The 16,647-nt window shown below is 44.5% G+C and overlaps 1 protein-coding gene across 2 annotated transcripts in view; it reads left to right on the forward strand.

Annotated features, from left to right (window-relative positions):
* Positions 1–3,079: 3,079 nt before the first annotated feature.
* The window catches only part of LOC100711069 (spectrin beta chain, non-erythrocytic 1), a 97,486-nt gene continuing 83,918 nt past the window's right edge, over positions 3,080–16,647 (forward strand). For both annotated transcript variants that reach the window (XM_025897720.1, XM_013264363.3), the window contains exon 1: positions 3,080–3,227. The gene's annotated coding sequence lies outside the window, so the exon portion shown is untranslated. The remainder of the gene's footprint in view (positions 3,228–16,647) is intronic.

Here is a 16,647-nt window from a genome sequence, read left to right on the forward strand (position 1 = left end):
GAGTGATAATCCTACACACACACACACACACACACACACACGCAGTGAGCAGCCTGTTGTGTTCATATCTTTGTCAGGGCCAGTTTGAGCTGTAGACCTTGAGAGTGCAGGAGTTTAGTGTAGATGTCTGTAAACGAGACCAAACACTGTGTGTGCTGCTGCTTGGGGAACCTGTGATGTGGCCTCTCACTCTATAAACCCATGTGTCAGATGACCACAAAGACAAAAAACATCTATGAAGAGACACAAAAGATCCACAGATAGATTGAAAATGTGCACAGTGAGGACTACAGCAGAGGGCTCCGTCCCAACAGACTCCCAGAAATAAACATGTTTACAGCGTTTCCCACGTCTTCTTCTACAGAAATGAGTAAAAAGAAGTTATTTTACTTATTTCTCAAGACAATTGGAAAAGCTCTGTGTGGATAAATGACGCGCTCCCTGGATAGAGTGTCTGCACACTGAAACCCAGGTTTGATCACATCTTTGCTGCTTGCAGCTGTTGGTGGGAGTTTTTTCTCTGAGTTTGTAAGGCAAGTAGAAAGAATAAGATAATTAAGAAGCACAAAGAGAAATAGTGTGGTGTTTAAACCCAAACTGAGTGACACCATCAAAACTAACAAATGAAACCTACCTACACGACCACCAAAGAGCCCACTGTAATACACTGAGGGTGAGGCATCTTTACTTATTGTCTCGTAATAGCACAAAACAAACTGTTTGGCATTATGAGTCCATTCCAGCCTCATGCTTTACTCTCCTAGAGCAGCTTTGCATGACTCAGTCCAAAATCATATTTGTGGAGCTTATTCTCCGTTTTAGCTCCTCCCCTTTAAGCTTCCTGTCTTTTGATTGACTGCCCCTCTTAAAAAGAACGTTTGAAAAGCAGGTGGGCGGGGCTTTTATCCCCTCAAATCTAAGAGCAGAAAACACTGTGATGACCTGAGAGTTTCATCAGCCTGAGCTCACTGGGACTTCTCTTACCTGCAGCGGCGTCATCATTAGAAACTCTGGTCATGTTTAACGTGAACATCGATCAGTGGAATAGTTATATGACTTTCATGTTTCCCTTTTAAAGCTCCTCTTTGTGTGTCCTGAGCTCAGAGTCACTGAATAAAAAGCTTGATGTTATCTTTCTCCTGCAGGGTGATTTACAGAGTCGGTGGACAAATGGAGCTCTGATCTGATGATTCATCGAGTGGGAGGTTTATTAAGACCAGTGCTGCCAGGACGCAGAGCCTGAGGTCTGTTTCTGCTGGACACACGGGGAGGATGTGGGGGTTAGACGATGGAGATAAGATCAGGGTCACCCAGACTGAGCCCGACGGGAGGCTCAGCTGAGTATTTCTAACTGCATCTTTTATATTTTTGCTCCTCAGTGATGTTACACCTCCAACTTTTTGCATTTTGGCATCACTCAGTCTCTGCAGACTCTCCCTCCTCCCTGCCTGACTCTCCGCCCCTCACTCTTACTTTGGGAGATAGGCGCGCTTCTTATAAACTCCACCGCAGCACAGACGGGCGGAGACGTTCTGGTGCTGTAAGCTGGAGCCTAAACATGCACTGTCACTTTGATGAGGAGGGTACAGCCTCCTGAGAACTGATGGAAAAAGTATAGATACGTTTTTTTGTCCACTGCAGGGGACGTCATGAGGCTGGTCTCCGAGGACAGTCCTGTTTTTGATTGTAAACACACACACATTAATATTTTACATCAAAATATTTTATTATTAATGTAATCTGTCTATGTGTATGCGTACAAAGTAACTATACAGTTAATGAAAAATGTAAATGTTTACCAGTGATGGAAGAAAAGACTGAATGTTTTGGTTTTCTGACGCAGAAAATGTGTAAAATCAAGTTAAATCCAGTCAAAAAGGCATTAAATGGAAAAAGAAATCACAAATTAATTGTTTTAGAAGTCTGAACATTTACACACCAACTGTACAAATTATAACTGATCAGTAGCATAAACGTTTGTCATGCAGCATGTATCTGAGTTTTGTTTATTGTTTAGTCCTATTTTTAACCTATACAAGGCTGTATGGGAATTTGTTATTTATGGATTACGTGAAAGACAATTTGCATACACTGGTGGTAAACTTTTAATGTTTTCTACACCAGCCAGAGGCCATCTAGGATAATAAATGATAAAAACAGTCTCTGACACAAACTTTAAACAAAACAAACAAGAGACAAAAACAGTGAAGAAAATAAAAGTATTTTTGAATTCAAGAGCGTAAAATTGGCAGGAAAAGATGGAAATTATGTTTCTATTTATGAAGAGTTTTCATGAAACTTTCATTTGTTCCACGTTGGGTCACCTGACAACACGAGGTGTGTCGCTTCCATTTAAGACAACAGTTACATTTAAATGATGGCAGCATGGTGGCTCAGCGGTTAGCACAAAGGTCCTGGGTTCAAATCCACCTCTGGCCCTTTCTGTGAATGTAACTGACACATGAGGTGAAATATATATTTTTATTAGTTATCTCAGGGAAACTGAAGAGTCTGAACATTCAAGAAAAGCTTTTTGAACCATTTATTTGCGGCTTTTTAAAACTGTTTTCTATCTTACTTAATACTTAATATATGTCTTAAGGTAAAAACTAAACTCAAATAAAATAGATGCAGAAAGGAAGCAATAATAAAATTATGCAGTAAAGTCAATCTCACATTCAACATGGCAGAATAAACAGAACTAAAATGGGCTGTTAAATTTGTCCCGCCCCTCCCTGAGCCTGGTTCTGCTGGAGGTTTCTTCCTGTTAAAAAAGAGTTTTTCCTTCCCACTGTCGCCAAAGTGCTTGCTCATAGGGCCTCGTGTGGTTGTCGGGGGTTATCTTACAGTATAAAGCGCTGAGCGGTTTGATTTGATCATAAATAAATACACTGAGTGTAGGCTGTGGGGATATGTCAGTGTAATTACTTTACTTTGCTCAGTACAGTAATATTTATGAAACTGCTGCGGATGAGGTTACTAAAGCAATAATCATCATAAAGCAGGGTCAGTGCCCCGGCGGGGTGTCCCGGTGTGAGAACCGAGCGCACCGTGCGCTGCAGTCCGGGCCGGGCTGAAGCGGAGGGCGGGGGGAGGAGGAAGAGGAGGAGGAGGAGGATTGGTGGATTTCAGGACTGTGCTTCTGCGCTCTTCGTGCTCCGAGCTCTCAGCAGCCCGTCCGTCCTTCGCTCCGAGCGGGACTCCACTGCGCTTCCGTCGGTCTCCAGGTGAGTGCAGCCCCGGTCTGCGCCCGTCCCTTCTGCCGGGCTCAGGCCGCCTCTCTCGGGTTAACCGTCCACAGCTGCGGACTGTTGGTGCAAAGACGAGCCGGGCAGCGACGTCCTCTCCCCGTGTGTCTGTGCGCCCCCCTCCCCCGCCATGTTCTCCATCGTGGCGTTGAACTTGTGCATGGTGCGCAGGAGCTGCTGCTGGAGGAGGAGGAGGAGGAGGAGGTTGTTGTTGTTGCTTTGGTAAAAGTCTGCAGCTCTCACGGCTCAGTCGGAGCTGATGGAGGGTTTGTTTGTCCCCGCTCTCCTGATGGATGGATGGATGGATGGATGATGATGATGATGGTGGTGGTGGTGGTGGTGGTGGTGGTGCAGGCGTGGTCGACCTCAGAGCAAACAAACAGCAGGACGTTCCCACAGCTTCTCTGGAGTGACCTTCTCTGTACTCTGTCCCTCTGTCCCGCCCAGTGCCGCTGCTCTGCCCTCACAGCTCATCGTTGCGTCTTAATAATTCAGATGTCTGCAGATATTTCTGCTGTTATCGTCTCACGTGTAGCGGACTGTTTCTGTGCAGGATTGTGACGTGTGTTTTTAACGTTGCGGGCTTAAATGAAGTTCGGGGACGTGGAGGTGTTTCTGCGTGGACTGCTGCTGTTTGCGCAGACCCTGTTTGAAGCAATTATGTAATCAGATACAGGCCGAGTGCTGCTTTCTCTCCTCCTCCTAATCTTTTCGTTCCCTGATCTGTCCTCACTGCTTCTCCTCACCCTGCTTTTTTTTTTTTCTCCTCCTCCTCCTCTGCTTCTCCTCACCCTTATCTTCGTCCTCCCCCACCTATCTCCTCATTTCTCTGATGCAGCAACTGGGAAACATTTGGCAACTTGTTGACTGGAGTCTTTACAATATCACAGTGAGGTGTGGAGCAGTTGTCAGGCTGCTGCTGCTTTAACAACCAGCAGCAGTAAAACCAGAGATGGAGATTTGCACCTTTTCAGCCTAAATCTGCTGTTTTAGGGATAAAAATTATTGCCTTTCATACTTTGTTCCCACCGGGAGGCTCAAGGACGCCGTGGTGATGGCAGTAAAAAGTTAATCTCCAACCCTAAAATCTTTTAAAAGATTCAAACATGAACTAGAAAAAAATGTTTAATCACGCAGTGAGAGTTTCCCTTCTGGTGTGTAAATAAGATCGTAATCCTCACAGTTAACCGATGCTCGAGGAAAAGCATATTTCACACTGACGTGATTTCCGCCAGTCAGTTTTAGTGCCAACATTACCCAGATCCCTTCCTCAGCTGGAAAACCTTCCTCTGGAACGCCCTGCTGGGCCTGTGACCCGGCTCTGGATAACTAAAAGGGAACCGATAGATGTTTGGATGACTTCCACTGAGGATGACCAGTTTATTTTACTCTCTTTAAAAGACCACGGGGGGTGTGGGGATCCTGGAGAACCGCTTATGATCAAAATGTAACATTTAAACCACTTAAAATATCATAAAATCTGACAAGTTTATAGTAAATGTGCTTTTTAGAAAGATGATTCACCGGAGTATTCTCTCCACATTTTATATTGTGTTAGACCAGCTTTGCGTGAGTCTCAGTTCAGAATAATCCTTCTTTATCTTGCACTTAAAGCCATTTTAGCACTGATTTTTCACTTTACAGAAACTCTCCTGATTGGCTGACTCTTGATTTGAACAGCAGAGGAGGTGGGGCTTCTGTGTCTGAGAGAGCCATATTAGGCATATCCTGTCTCTGTGATGTCACACTGATCCAAGAATGGAAAAAATGTGAAACTGAGAGGTTAAAGCAGGCTCAGCTCATTATTAGGAGCTTTGGTCATGTTCAACATGAACAGGAAATGAGGAGAAGCAGAGTTCACCTGTGATGGGAACAGTTAAACTGACTTTTTAACGTGAACTAAATGTTTGTGATTTTGCTTTTTTTGTAATGGATGATTTAAAAACATGATAAAAGTCCGTCGGTCTAAGGTTGGTGTACCCTAACCTTAGACTGACCCAGTGGGTGTTAAAGGAAGAAAGCCAGAAACGGGGCACAGGTTTGAGAATGAACCAAAAATCACGCCTCATCTGTGAATCAGTTCTCCTCGTGGTGACCGCGGTCGTAGACGCGGACATCAGCGACTCCACCTTTGGGCTGGTGGGCCGGTCTAGTTTGGGCAGCCTGGCTGGTTTCCAACTAAAAGCCTCATAAGTGAGCGAATAAACAAGCGGATCCCTGATTTTTAACTTTTAAGTGACTGAATTTGTATGTGGATATTAAGAATCTCCCATTTTTAGCCAGTTTTTGTGATGCTTCTGGTCTGCCTGTGTGCTCGACCCAGACGCCACCCTCAGGTCAGACACAGCCCCACAGTTGATCGTGCGCTTCGTACGAGTGAAAAAGGTGATGGGATAGAAAGAAAGTGGTGGTGAAAGCAGGTTCTGCCGTGTCCTGGTGGTGAAAGCTCGGGTGGCTCTGAGACCTTTAAATGAAGTGAAGCTGGTGGGTAACGAGGGGAAGTCCTCGCTTGGTTTGTTTCTTGGTTCGATCCGCTTGGATGTTTAAACGATCTGCAGGGACACTTTCAGTGGATCGATGCTCCTGCTGGAGACCCGACGATGCTTCTGGGTGCGTTTTGGCTCCTCTGCTGATGCCTCTGAGGCGGTGTGGGCGGCGGTGATGATGCGGGTTTCAGCATCACGCGGAGGGGGGATCTGAGCTGTAAGTCATCAGCTCTGCTGCAGCGTCCGAGTCCCACGCTTCCAGCTCCATCGCTGTAACAGCTGGCTAATATTAAACAGGCGAAGTGAAAACGCTACGAGGTGGCGTCAGCAGAACTTCCTTTAAATGTTTGGCTCACTCGTATTCATGGATGGAGGCACCGGTGGTGAGTTCAGCAGGTTTGTGTTGACTTTGTCTTTGAACACACAGCACTTCCTGTTTGTCTTTGCCGTTGTGTCAGAGCGTCGATGTGCGCCCGAGCGGTCTGTGCGTCCTCCTGTTATCTCTGCTCACCAAACAAAAACCTCTTTTTATGTTTAAGCAAATGAAACGAAACAGTTTTGATTCCAATCCTGGAGGTTTTAGTTTGAGGCCCAGTTTTTGTATTCAAACATTTTTCTGTTTCCTCGACTTGCTGACTTGTGATCGTCTCAGGATTTTGAACCTGTGCATGATGACGTGGACATTCTGGTTAAATGTGGAAAACTTTGTGTTCATCATCATGAACCAGCAGGTGAGAGTACACGATGGCTTTAAACATGCCTTTAGATTTGGATCAGACTTTATAAAGTAAACAGCTGTTGGATTCACATTGAACCATAAACTCATCAGGAAACTGTCCACAAAAGCATTTCTCACTTCTTAATGTGCACTTTTAATAACTTCACTTAAACGCACATAAACTGCTGTTATTCGTGCGGTCGAACGCGTCAGACCGCCTGTGGTCTGAATCGTCACGTCTTGTGGCCTCCCTCCCTCCTGCTGTCGTTCCTCCTCCGAGCTCCTTCCTGTAAACAGATCCGACTGTTTCTGTCTTCGTTAGTGCAGAAGACAGACTGCGTCTCAGACGTCGGGTCGTTTGCATAGCGAGGACAGAGGCACGCTGCTCCGACTTCATTGTCGCCAGATGAAGGAGGAGGAGCCTGCGGTCATGTGATCTGAATGTGAAGCATAAATGCAGGAGAATGAGGTGTTTGATCAGGATTTTGGTCCTGAGTGGGTGAATGTCTCATTAAGAATCGTGTTTATGGCAGATTATTTGCAGGATGTTTGTGATTGTCTCCTGCTCCTCAGACGATTTCAGTTTGTTGAATATTTTATGCCGCGTCACTCGTTTCCTCCCAGAGACATTCGACCTGTATCAGAAAAGTCAGCTTCACTGAATTCAGGATGTGCTTCTCTGTAAAAAGCTCAGAAATATCAGCTTTTTGTATTCAGATGTGGAAATATGAAATCTGGCTGATGTTTGGTCTGAATTTTGCCAAAGTCGTTGGCCCTTTAAAAAGAAGTAACGACCTCCATCGCAGGCGGTTTCATTTCAAAGACGGTGATGAGATGAAGGAGGTGCGTTTATGGGAAACGTGGAAACGGCACGCACGGCATCTTTTTAAAAGGTTTCTGTCGACGTGTTTTCTGGGATTGGTCATGAGGTTGATTTGCTGGTTTGGATGTGAGTCAGTGTAACGACAGCAGAGTTAACCTGATGAAGCTGCTGGAGGAAACGCAGAGGCCTCGTTCCTGTTCTGCATTACAGCGCCACACATCAGCAGTGACATGCTGTCCAAAGCTTACAGTTAAAAATTCTGCACCGCTCTCTGGTTGGTGCGGATAAAATCCGATCCGTGCATCATAAATCTGCCCACGTCCTTTAATGATCAGCTGATCTGCTGTAGTGCACAGCAGCAGGAGGATCCATGAAACTCAGTTTCTTTGAGAGGTGAGCTTTATTTTAGGAAACGAGGCCAGTCATCCTTCCTCTCTCTGTCTTCACCACACTTACCTGTATGCATCCTTTCCTTCTTACTTTGCTTCTCCTTAAGAGCTTAAACTGCACTTATTCACTGAAGCAGTGCAGATTCACGACTCTGAGGTTTAAACTTGAAGCTGATAGAGTTTCAGATGGGTGTGGAGAAAACTCAATTTTGATGCTGTGAGGAAGGATGCGTGGGAGAGGAGGGAGTTGCATGAAAACCAGGAGGGAGGTGGTCCTGAGGGAGGAGAAGAATGAGGGGGAGGAGAACAGGAGGTGGTGAGGAGAGCGGCGTGAAACGCGACAGACCGTGTTTGTGTTCATAATTAAAGCTAATGCTGTGCGACCTTAGCAGGATACAAGGCAAGAACAAGTAATCAGATTACTAAAATAAAGTGGACTAAGTTAAAATGAAGTGACGTGATTGGCAGTGGGGATGGGAGTAGGTGATGATGATGAAGGAGGACAGGACTTAAACATACCAGCTGTAAAAACTGAAAGCAGAGGAGAACGAGGAGGGACGCAGGAATGTTCTGGAAAATGTCCCGCAGATAGGAAGTGGAGCAGTTGGACAGAGAGAGGAGGAGGATCTGTTTCCCAGCGGCGAAGCTTCAACTAAGTATAGAAAGTCCGTGAGAGCGGCGCTCACCTTCACCACGGCGCCGCAGATTTTAAAGCTTCGGTCCGTAAAGTCTGGTTTAGTTTAGTGGGACGCTTCAGAGCGTTCGCTGTGCCGCACACGGACGCAGTTTCAACTGCAGACACGGAGAAGGTGGAGGTGCATTCATGTGTGCACACGTGCTGCAACAGAGACGTCGAATGAAGTGTGCGAGTGAAGCTGTTTGCATAAAATACATTTGTTAAGCAAAAGGTTTAAAAAATAAAAGCTTTTAGTTGATGTTAATGACAGTTTTTAAAGTGAGGACTGTGGGTGAAGGTTTATTAGAAAGTGTCATTAATGCAAACTTAGAGAAAGATTTATTCAATGTAAAATAGATACATTAAAGTATTTAAATGTGTAAAAAAAAAAAACAAAAAAAACTGTGTAATGATTCCAGTTTTGATTTAAGAGCTTCAGCATAAAGCGATGAAAGTAAAATGTTTACGTGCAGCTTTAAAGTTTCAAATCTTTTAGTCAAAGTAAAGTAAAATACAGATTTTAAAGTTTTTCAAATGAAAGTTATGGTGTCTGATAAAAGTTCTTAAAATCCAGGTTTTATATAATGTTTAACATAAAGTGAAAGCTCTTAAAGTTTCTATTGAATGTAAAACATCTTTTTAAGATTGTTCAGTTTAAAAAAAAAAAACAAAAAAAAAAAACCAGAATCAAAACTTTATGTAAAGCAGGTAATTAAAAGGTTTTTATGAACATTAAGTAAAGTTAAAAGTATTCTGTCTACTAGAAAGTATTTAAAATACAACTTCAACAAATTACGCCTTTAGAGTTTATGTAAAGCTCTAAAAACAAAGTATTGTAAAAATCTAATTTCTAAAAACTACTGAAAAACCAAGTTTGTTTTTTACACAAAGTCTTTTAAAGCCAATTTAAAACGATGTCGTCTCAGGAAATCTCATTAAACCGAGCTTGTAGAATTATTTTGGAAAACTTTTACTAAAGTACGACTTTTAAATGCAGTGCACATTAAACTTTTAAGAGTTTACAGAAACTTTATTTTATAATTAAAGCTTTTAGTTTTTAAAATAAGGATTGTATTTAAAAACATTATTTTAAATTTCTTTTTAAATAAAATCTTACATGTTTTAAACATTTTAAAGTCTTTCATAGCTTTTAGTTTATTGTTTAAAGTAAAGATTGCACGTAAAATAAAATGTCAGTGAAGTCTACGGTTAATGTAACGCTTTGAAAGTGACGTCAGTGTCGTGAAATGTTTGGATTTATAATCTCAGGTTTTTAAACTGTTGCCGTGTGAATCCTGAGAGCATGAACAGGAAGTCCTCACAATAACCAGATTCTTTATCTTCACATGACAGATGCAAAAATCATTAACTGAAAACAGACGAATCCCTGCGGCTGTTTTCTATAAGAGCATTTCTACAGCAGACAGACCCGACGCTCGAGTGTGATCGAACCCGAGCATCAAAGCTGTGATTCCATATTTATTCATATACGGATTTTACTCGTGTGTGTGTCTGTGTGTTTACATAGCTGGCTTACATCGAGCGGTCTGACCCGAGCGGGGGTCAAACACACATGCAGCCATGTTGTATATGAAACTCGGTGTGATGAAGGATGTTTGGATTAAAGCGTCTTTTCCTTCTTCTAATCTCGGTTCGGTTGGTCGTTCACTTCCTCCTGAGGCTCAGGGATTTGTTGGGATCTGAAATGAAGTTTTTAAAAGGTGACAGGAAGCCAAAGCTGCTCGGCTCATAAGTGTCGAAGTAAATTTCCATCCAAGATTAAAAAAGAAAAAGGCACAAGCTGAGATCTCATGAATAAAATATGTGGAGAGAGCGTTTATGAAGAGCCTGCGCTGATATGCAGCAGCAATATTTTCCATTTCTGTGCTTCCAAAAAGCTCGGAGTTGTCGGTTTATTCCCCGATAGACAAGGAGACGGAAAAATAAAAGTGCGTAAACGTAAAACATCTGATTTTGAGCGTCTGCTCTGATCTGTCACGCTGCAGTTTCTCTGCCGGCTAATTGGTTTCACAGACGTCTGATGAGACAGCGGAAAGGTGAGGAGGCGAGCAGCAGAGATCAGGTTAAAGGACTGACGCCAGCTGCGCTGTCTGCAGACACCAACGAAGAAGAAAAAGTGGCTACAAACGAGTTTTCAGCCATTTCAGAGAGTTGCAGAGCTCGTACAAAATCTCAGCACGGCTGAGTGAGCGACGGGAAAGCTGCTCAGCTGTATGGTCAGAGTCTCCATCATCCAATCACAGCACTGCTGAGCTCTGGCTTAGTCTGTAACCTGCAGCATCGCTTTGAGACGCCGTTTTCCTGCCTTACTTTGGGCGTTTGGGTGTGAATTAAAGCAAGCAAGCGACTTGGCCCAGTACAGGAGTGGGCAGTGTTTAGAAATCTCACCACGTTAATTATTTTTCATAATAGTCTGTTGATTGTTTATCAATATATCTGATTATATATCAAGTTTAAAGGTTCTTTTTTATTCCTAAGTGAGAAAATTTAAGGCTAATTTAGTTTTAGTAACGGAGCCACAGCTGAGCTGTTTTTGTCTTCAGTGCAGATAAAAGTTGAGCTTTTTATTAGTTGGTCTTTCTGCCTTTCACGTTAAATGGAGACTTTTCCCATTTATTCCACTTAAATGCACCTCGGAGATGAAGAGGAGGAGCAGCTCAGTGCCCTTTAACTTCCTCTCTGGAGATAAAACATGAGGAAGAGATGCTCAAAGGCGAGTTGGCGTAATGAGGAAGACTCTGAAACGACCTCCTGCTTTTGTGTAGCTGCTGTGTTTTGATCTTTCAGGGCTGCCGTAGACGTAGCAGCTGGTTAGTGTTTTAGGCAAACTGTCAGAATACAACAGGTTAGTGTTTGAGAGGCTGTGATTAACGTCATGCCCATTCAGTTAACGTGTGTGTGTGTGTGTGTGTGTGTGTGTGTGTGTGTGTGTGTGTGTGTGTGTGTGTGTGTGTGTGTGTGTGTGTGTGTGTGTGTGTGTGTGTGTTCCATGTAACAGTTTGAGAGGAAATACGTCACATTACCACAGACACACACACACACACACTCATGCACTTTGCACTGACCTTCAGCAGGACTCCATTTAATTTGATTTCCATGTAGCCAAAGGCGTTCCTCTTTCTAACACACACACACACACACATTCCTATTAAATGAAATGTTCACTGTAAGGCCTCCAGATGTTTTCAGGCTGCACACTAACCTGACATCTGCAGAGTGTGTGTGTCTGAGGATTGTTGATCTCGGGACGTTCTTGGTGGTGGATGGAGTCTAAGTTGCTCGGCATCATGGGAAATGAGTGTGAGTGGTGTGTAAATGTGTTTTGTTGTGGGTGTGTGTAAATATAAACGCTGTGAATGCATCGTGTGCACACCCTGAGGCAGCGCTGTGAGGGCGGGGTCGGCCTGCAGACGCCGACAGGAAATGAGTGATTAGGCGAAAGTGGAACGCCGCCTTCCTCCGGTCTGAAGACCTGCAGACTCTCTGCTGTCGTGCGATCTGCGTGAACTTGCACTTTATCCTTCGCTCCCCAGCCTGTGACCGAACGGCACATCAGATCTGCAGTTCCACACGCTGGGCGAGCGGGTAAACCAGTACACTGTGGAGCCGCCCCCAGCACTCCCAACACGAATCATCTGTTAAACTGCGGCTGGTTAATTTACTCGTGTTAGTTTCGTCTACACAGGAGTGAAAGAAGGCAGCACTTTGTCTTCGTCGGCGCTGGGGCGTTGTTTCTGTGTTAGTCGTCTGAGGAGCTTTCTGTAACCTCAGCCACTGTGATGGGCTGTGATTCGCCACAGACTTTGAAGGCCGAGGAAATGTACCCATCTAAAGCTTTTAAAACACTCTCAGCTGCAGCGAAGCCGCTTGATTAATGTCTCCTCTCACACTTTTCAAAGTAAAAGCTCATCTCACACATAATAAAATGTTTATGACTCAGCATGAAAAAAGGTGGAATTTAATTGTTTTCCATGAAATGTCTTTGCACACCAACTGAAACACAGACATATTACTGAAATAAAATCACACATGCACATTAACCCCACACACACACACACACACACACACACACACACACGTAATGCATAACATCATCAGGGCTTGTGTTACAGCTCCACCCGGGAGATGAGAAGGGTGGAGGTCAGTGATGTAAGCCTTTTTATTGCCATAGCAACATCAGAGGGAGGGGAAAAAAAGGCAAGCGAGTAGATTTGATCTCAGTTTCCAGGAATTGTCTTTCCTGATTGTGTGTGTGTGTGTGTGTGTGTGTGTGTGTTGTGTGTGTGTTTTAACGATGACATCTGTGTGACTTCTGGCCACGGCGAGGTCAGAAAATGTGACGACGTTAATTCTGTTAAACACACAGACGTCTCAGTGCGTCACGTTTTTAGAAACGCTGAAACTCAAAAAAACAAACATAAGAAAAAACCTTTTAAGCTGGACCAAAGTGGGCGGGGCAACAGCAGCGTAGCATAGACACAACTGGACAGGGTTGTGTTGATGCTACATGGAGAGCATAGGGGAAGTTTGATGTTTTACTGCAGTTTGTTGGTAACAAGTCAGTTATTAGTTACAAAGTAACCATTTTGTGATATTTTAGTTATTTGTAGTGTTTTTATACAATATTTGAAATAACAATTCTACAAACATGATGTTTAGATTTTAGTCTAACCATATTATGTCACCACCTGTCAAAGAGGCCACGTCCATAATAATCCGAGCCTTAAGCCTTAATACAATTTAAACTGTTGTGCTTTACAGCAGAAATAAACATGTTTACAGTTAAAGTTTTAACATGGGAGTCTATGGGGACTGACTCACTGCTGGAGCCCCTGCTGGATGTCAGAGGAACTGCAGGTGTTCGATGGTTTAGTCTTTCAGCCCTGGAAATTGATTCTTTTTGTTATAATGGACATTAATAAAAGGAACAATTGTTTTAAGGATATATGCAGAGTGTTTTTAGTGGCGAGCTGTCTGCTTCAGAACACAGCTGCCGCTCACAGATATTAAGGAGCTTTACACCAGCGTATTCCTTACCCACAAATACCCACTGACACACTTGGCGTCACACGAAATGATTTGGATGACCTTGGACAGGGAAGGGGGAGGGTTTATGCGTCCTTGACTGAATGCACATTTGGCAGGATCTTCACACAGACTGCGCAGCTCTTAAATAATGACTGCATTCCTCTCTGTGCTTCCTCCATGTTGCTACATGGAGCTTTCTTATACTTACAGTCAGGCAGACAGGTGAGTCATAGCGACAGGTGGGCGGTCAGCGCTGACCTGCAGTGTTGAGGAATGTGTTTGATCCCACGTTGAAGAGTCGGATCATCGGGACGCACACATGCACGTTTTCATGTGTGAAAACCTGTGCATGCCCTTATATTTATTTCCTGAAACTAACCTTCACCTGACCTTGAACCAGTTCTTCATCCTGGAATTTAATGACTTATGGAAAAAGGAAGTCAAGTTCCCACATTGTACGCTGGAAATACATGTCCCCACAACATGAGTAATACGTACGTGTGTGTGTGTGTGTGTGTGTGTGCGCGCGCGCGCGCACACACACACACACACACACACACACACACACACACACACACACACACACACACACACACACACATCATCCTAAGAAGTGAGATTAGATCTGACATCCCACAATGCACTGCAACATGTGCCGGGCAGGACTGTGGGTTGGGGGGGAGAGAGAGAGAGAGAGAGAGTGTCTGGCAGCCAGCCTGGGAGATATGATGGGATGTATCGCCATGACGACACAGCCGACCCTCCAATCTGGACTGTGAAGAGCCGAGTGTTTGTGTGCAGCAATGGCGTCTTTCTGTGTGAAGGTTTCTGCGCTCTGTGATATTTTTGGACCGAAGCTGCTGAAGTGTTGAAGCAGAAATTATTTCTAGGTGTTCGGTTTTTCACCAAAAAGCAGCTTTTTCTTTTCCCAGACTCGCATCACGCCAGGACAGTAACCGCTGAAGCCGCTAACGCTGCGTGATAACGCCTGGTTGCTGTTAGCTGTGGGCTCACGGATGGAGCTGGAAAATCATTTAATATGAAAAATAATAACTCAATAACTGTGAGGCTTTGTTAATTAAAGTGTTTTTGATTTTAGGTTTGATTTAATGAAACTTTTTCTGCAGCTGTCTTTTTAAACAATCTCAACATCTGGCTGGCCACAAATAATCTGTGCTCAGGTAAAACACCTGGCTGGATGTGGGTGGAGCTTCCAGTGAAAGTCCAAATGAGTCTGATTTTTTTTTTTTTAAAGATTAAACAATGAATACAGGCCCCGGTGCTTTAGTCATAGTAAGCTGATGAGCATTTCCTGGATAATCGTCGTGTCTGACGGGTTCGGTTTGAGCTGAAACGAGCAGCTGAAGGCCGTGTTCACACAGACCTCTGTGGGACTGGAAGTGTTTTTGTAACCACAGGCATCATTAAAGCTGTTAAAAGTGTTCACGTTTGATAAGATGGCGGGAAAACGGCGCAGAAAATATTCTCCCGCCTCAGTTTTGTCTGCCTGCAGTTTGAGTTAATGTCTGCAGAGCCAAGCAGACGGTCATCTGAAGTGTGTGTGTGTGTGTTTGGAGTGTATAAAACACATCTGGACGTGTGGGTCATGTGGTTTGCAGAGTGGGTGTGAGCTCTGGGCGTCACTGCAAAGGATGGGTGGAGAGAGGGGGAGGAAGAGGGGGAAGATGAAGGTCTTTTGGGCTTTCTTCCCTAGCTTCACCCCTGTTCGGTTCATTCTCTCCTCCTTGGCGCTCACCCAGAGGCCCCGCCCCCTTCCTCCCGTGATCCGCCCTGCTTGTATCAGAGTTTGGGAACAACCAGTTCTCCATAGATCCAGTCTCCAGAGACTGAACCCCCACCCTGCTGCAGAGCAGCAGCGGCCTCTGTTCTCACTGCTTTCACGGCTGAATGTGAACCTGATCGTATCAAAGCGCTTTAATGGACAAAATGCTTTTAGTCCCGTTTTAGTGCGCTCTATTTTTGGGCACCCAAGGCTTTTTTTTTTTTTTTTTTAAACGTTCATTTTCCCCATTTGAGAAAATGTTAAAGTGACTGCACGAAGAATTTGTTTGGGCATGCTGTCAGGGTACATTAGGAGACTCATTTTAGGGTTGTTTATTTTATTTTTTTCATGCGTTTGAGAGAAAATCAGCATCCACCGTCAGGCCCTGCTGAACAGCTCTGCCGTCCTCTCCAAAATGTAGCGGTCACTGAACGAGGCGCAGGGTGCATGAGGGGAAAATGTGATTTCAGAGGTGGTATTTAAAGATATGACTGATTTGTCAGGGAACGTATTAAAACCGTTCACAGGCGAAGCTGTGAGAGTGTCGGCACGGGAGTTTGACCTGACAGAAAACACGAGCTGATCGTCTCTTTAAGCCCAACGTTTTATTTTTGTTTTGAAATCCAGTAAACCAATCCTGCGACGTCTCCTCTCTGTGCAGCAGGAGTCAGAGCAGTGAAAGCTCCTCCTCCTTCTGCTCCTCCTCAGAGATGGACACACCAGAAGGACTTCTGAAGACTCCTCTTAACCTCTCGAGTGCTTCGTTCCTCCCGTCTGATCCCTCCTTTCTTTCCTTCCTCCTCACATTCCTTCCCTCATGCGTTCCCTCTCTAACACGCTTCATATTCTCCCTCCTCCGAGGTTGCATCTCACTTTCTGTCCTTTAAATCTTGTCGTTCCGCTTCTGGTTCCTAATGTTGAGGCGTCCTGGATGTGCTGTGGACATCAGAGGGGGGTAAACTGGTCCGAGGCGGTCTGAGGTTGACCCGCTCCGGGCTCAATCGGACTCTCCGTGTCCTCATTTGCTCTGCTCATCGTCACTCTGCTGTGATGCTCAGATAGCGCTCCCCTCTGGTGATAACCTCCTTTACTCTGCTTATCTGCTCCCAGTGGAGCTGCCATTAAACCCACCCTCATCCTCTTCATCCCCCTCTTCCTCCTCACTGTAGATGTGGAGAGTGTTCAGAGCTGCCGCCCACAAACACCCACTCGCTGATCCAAACTATTCCGACTGGTTTCCTGTGGATATTAGTGAGCGTAAATCCCGCTGAGATGATAATTCCTCTCCCTTCATCCGTTACTCTGAGCGTGTTTGCTCGCGTCCCGACGTCCTCACCAGCATTTCTGTGTGAATCCAGTTATTTTCATTCAGATTTGATGGATTTGTGGGTAAAATTTGGCTATAATGACATTTAATCATCATCCAGCCTCTTTTACCCAAAAGTCCTTTATCATAGATTAGAAATCTGCTCCGG

The sequence above is a fragment of the Oreochromis niloticus genome, linkage group LG13 (assembly GCF_001858045.2).
Source record: "Oreochromis niloticus isolate F11D_XX linkage group LG13, O_niloticus_UMD_NMBU, whole genome shotgun sequence".
Taxonomy (NCBI): Eukaryota; Metazoa; Chordata; class Actinopteri; order Cichliformes; family Cichlidae; genus Oreochromis; species Oreochromis niloticus.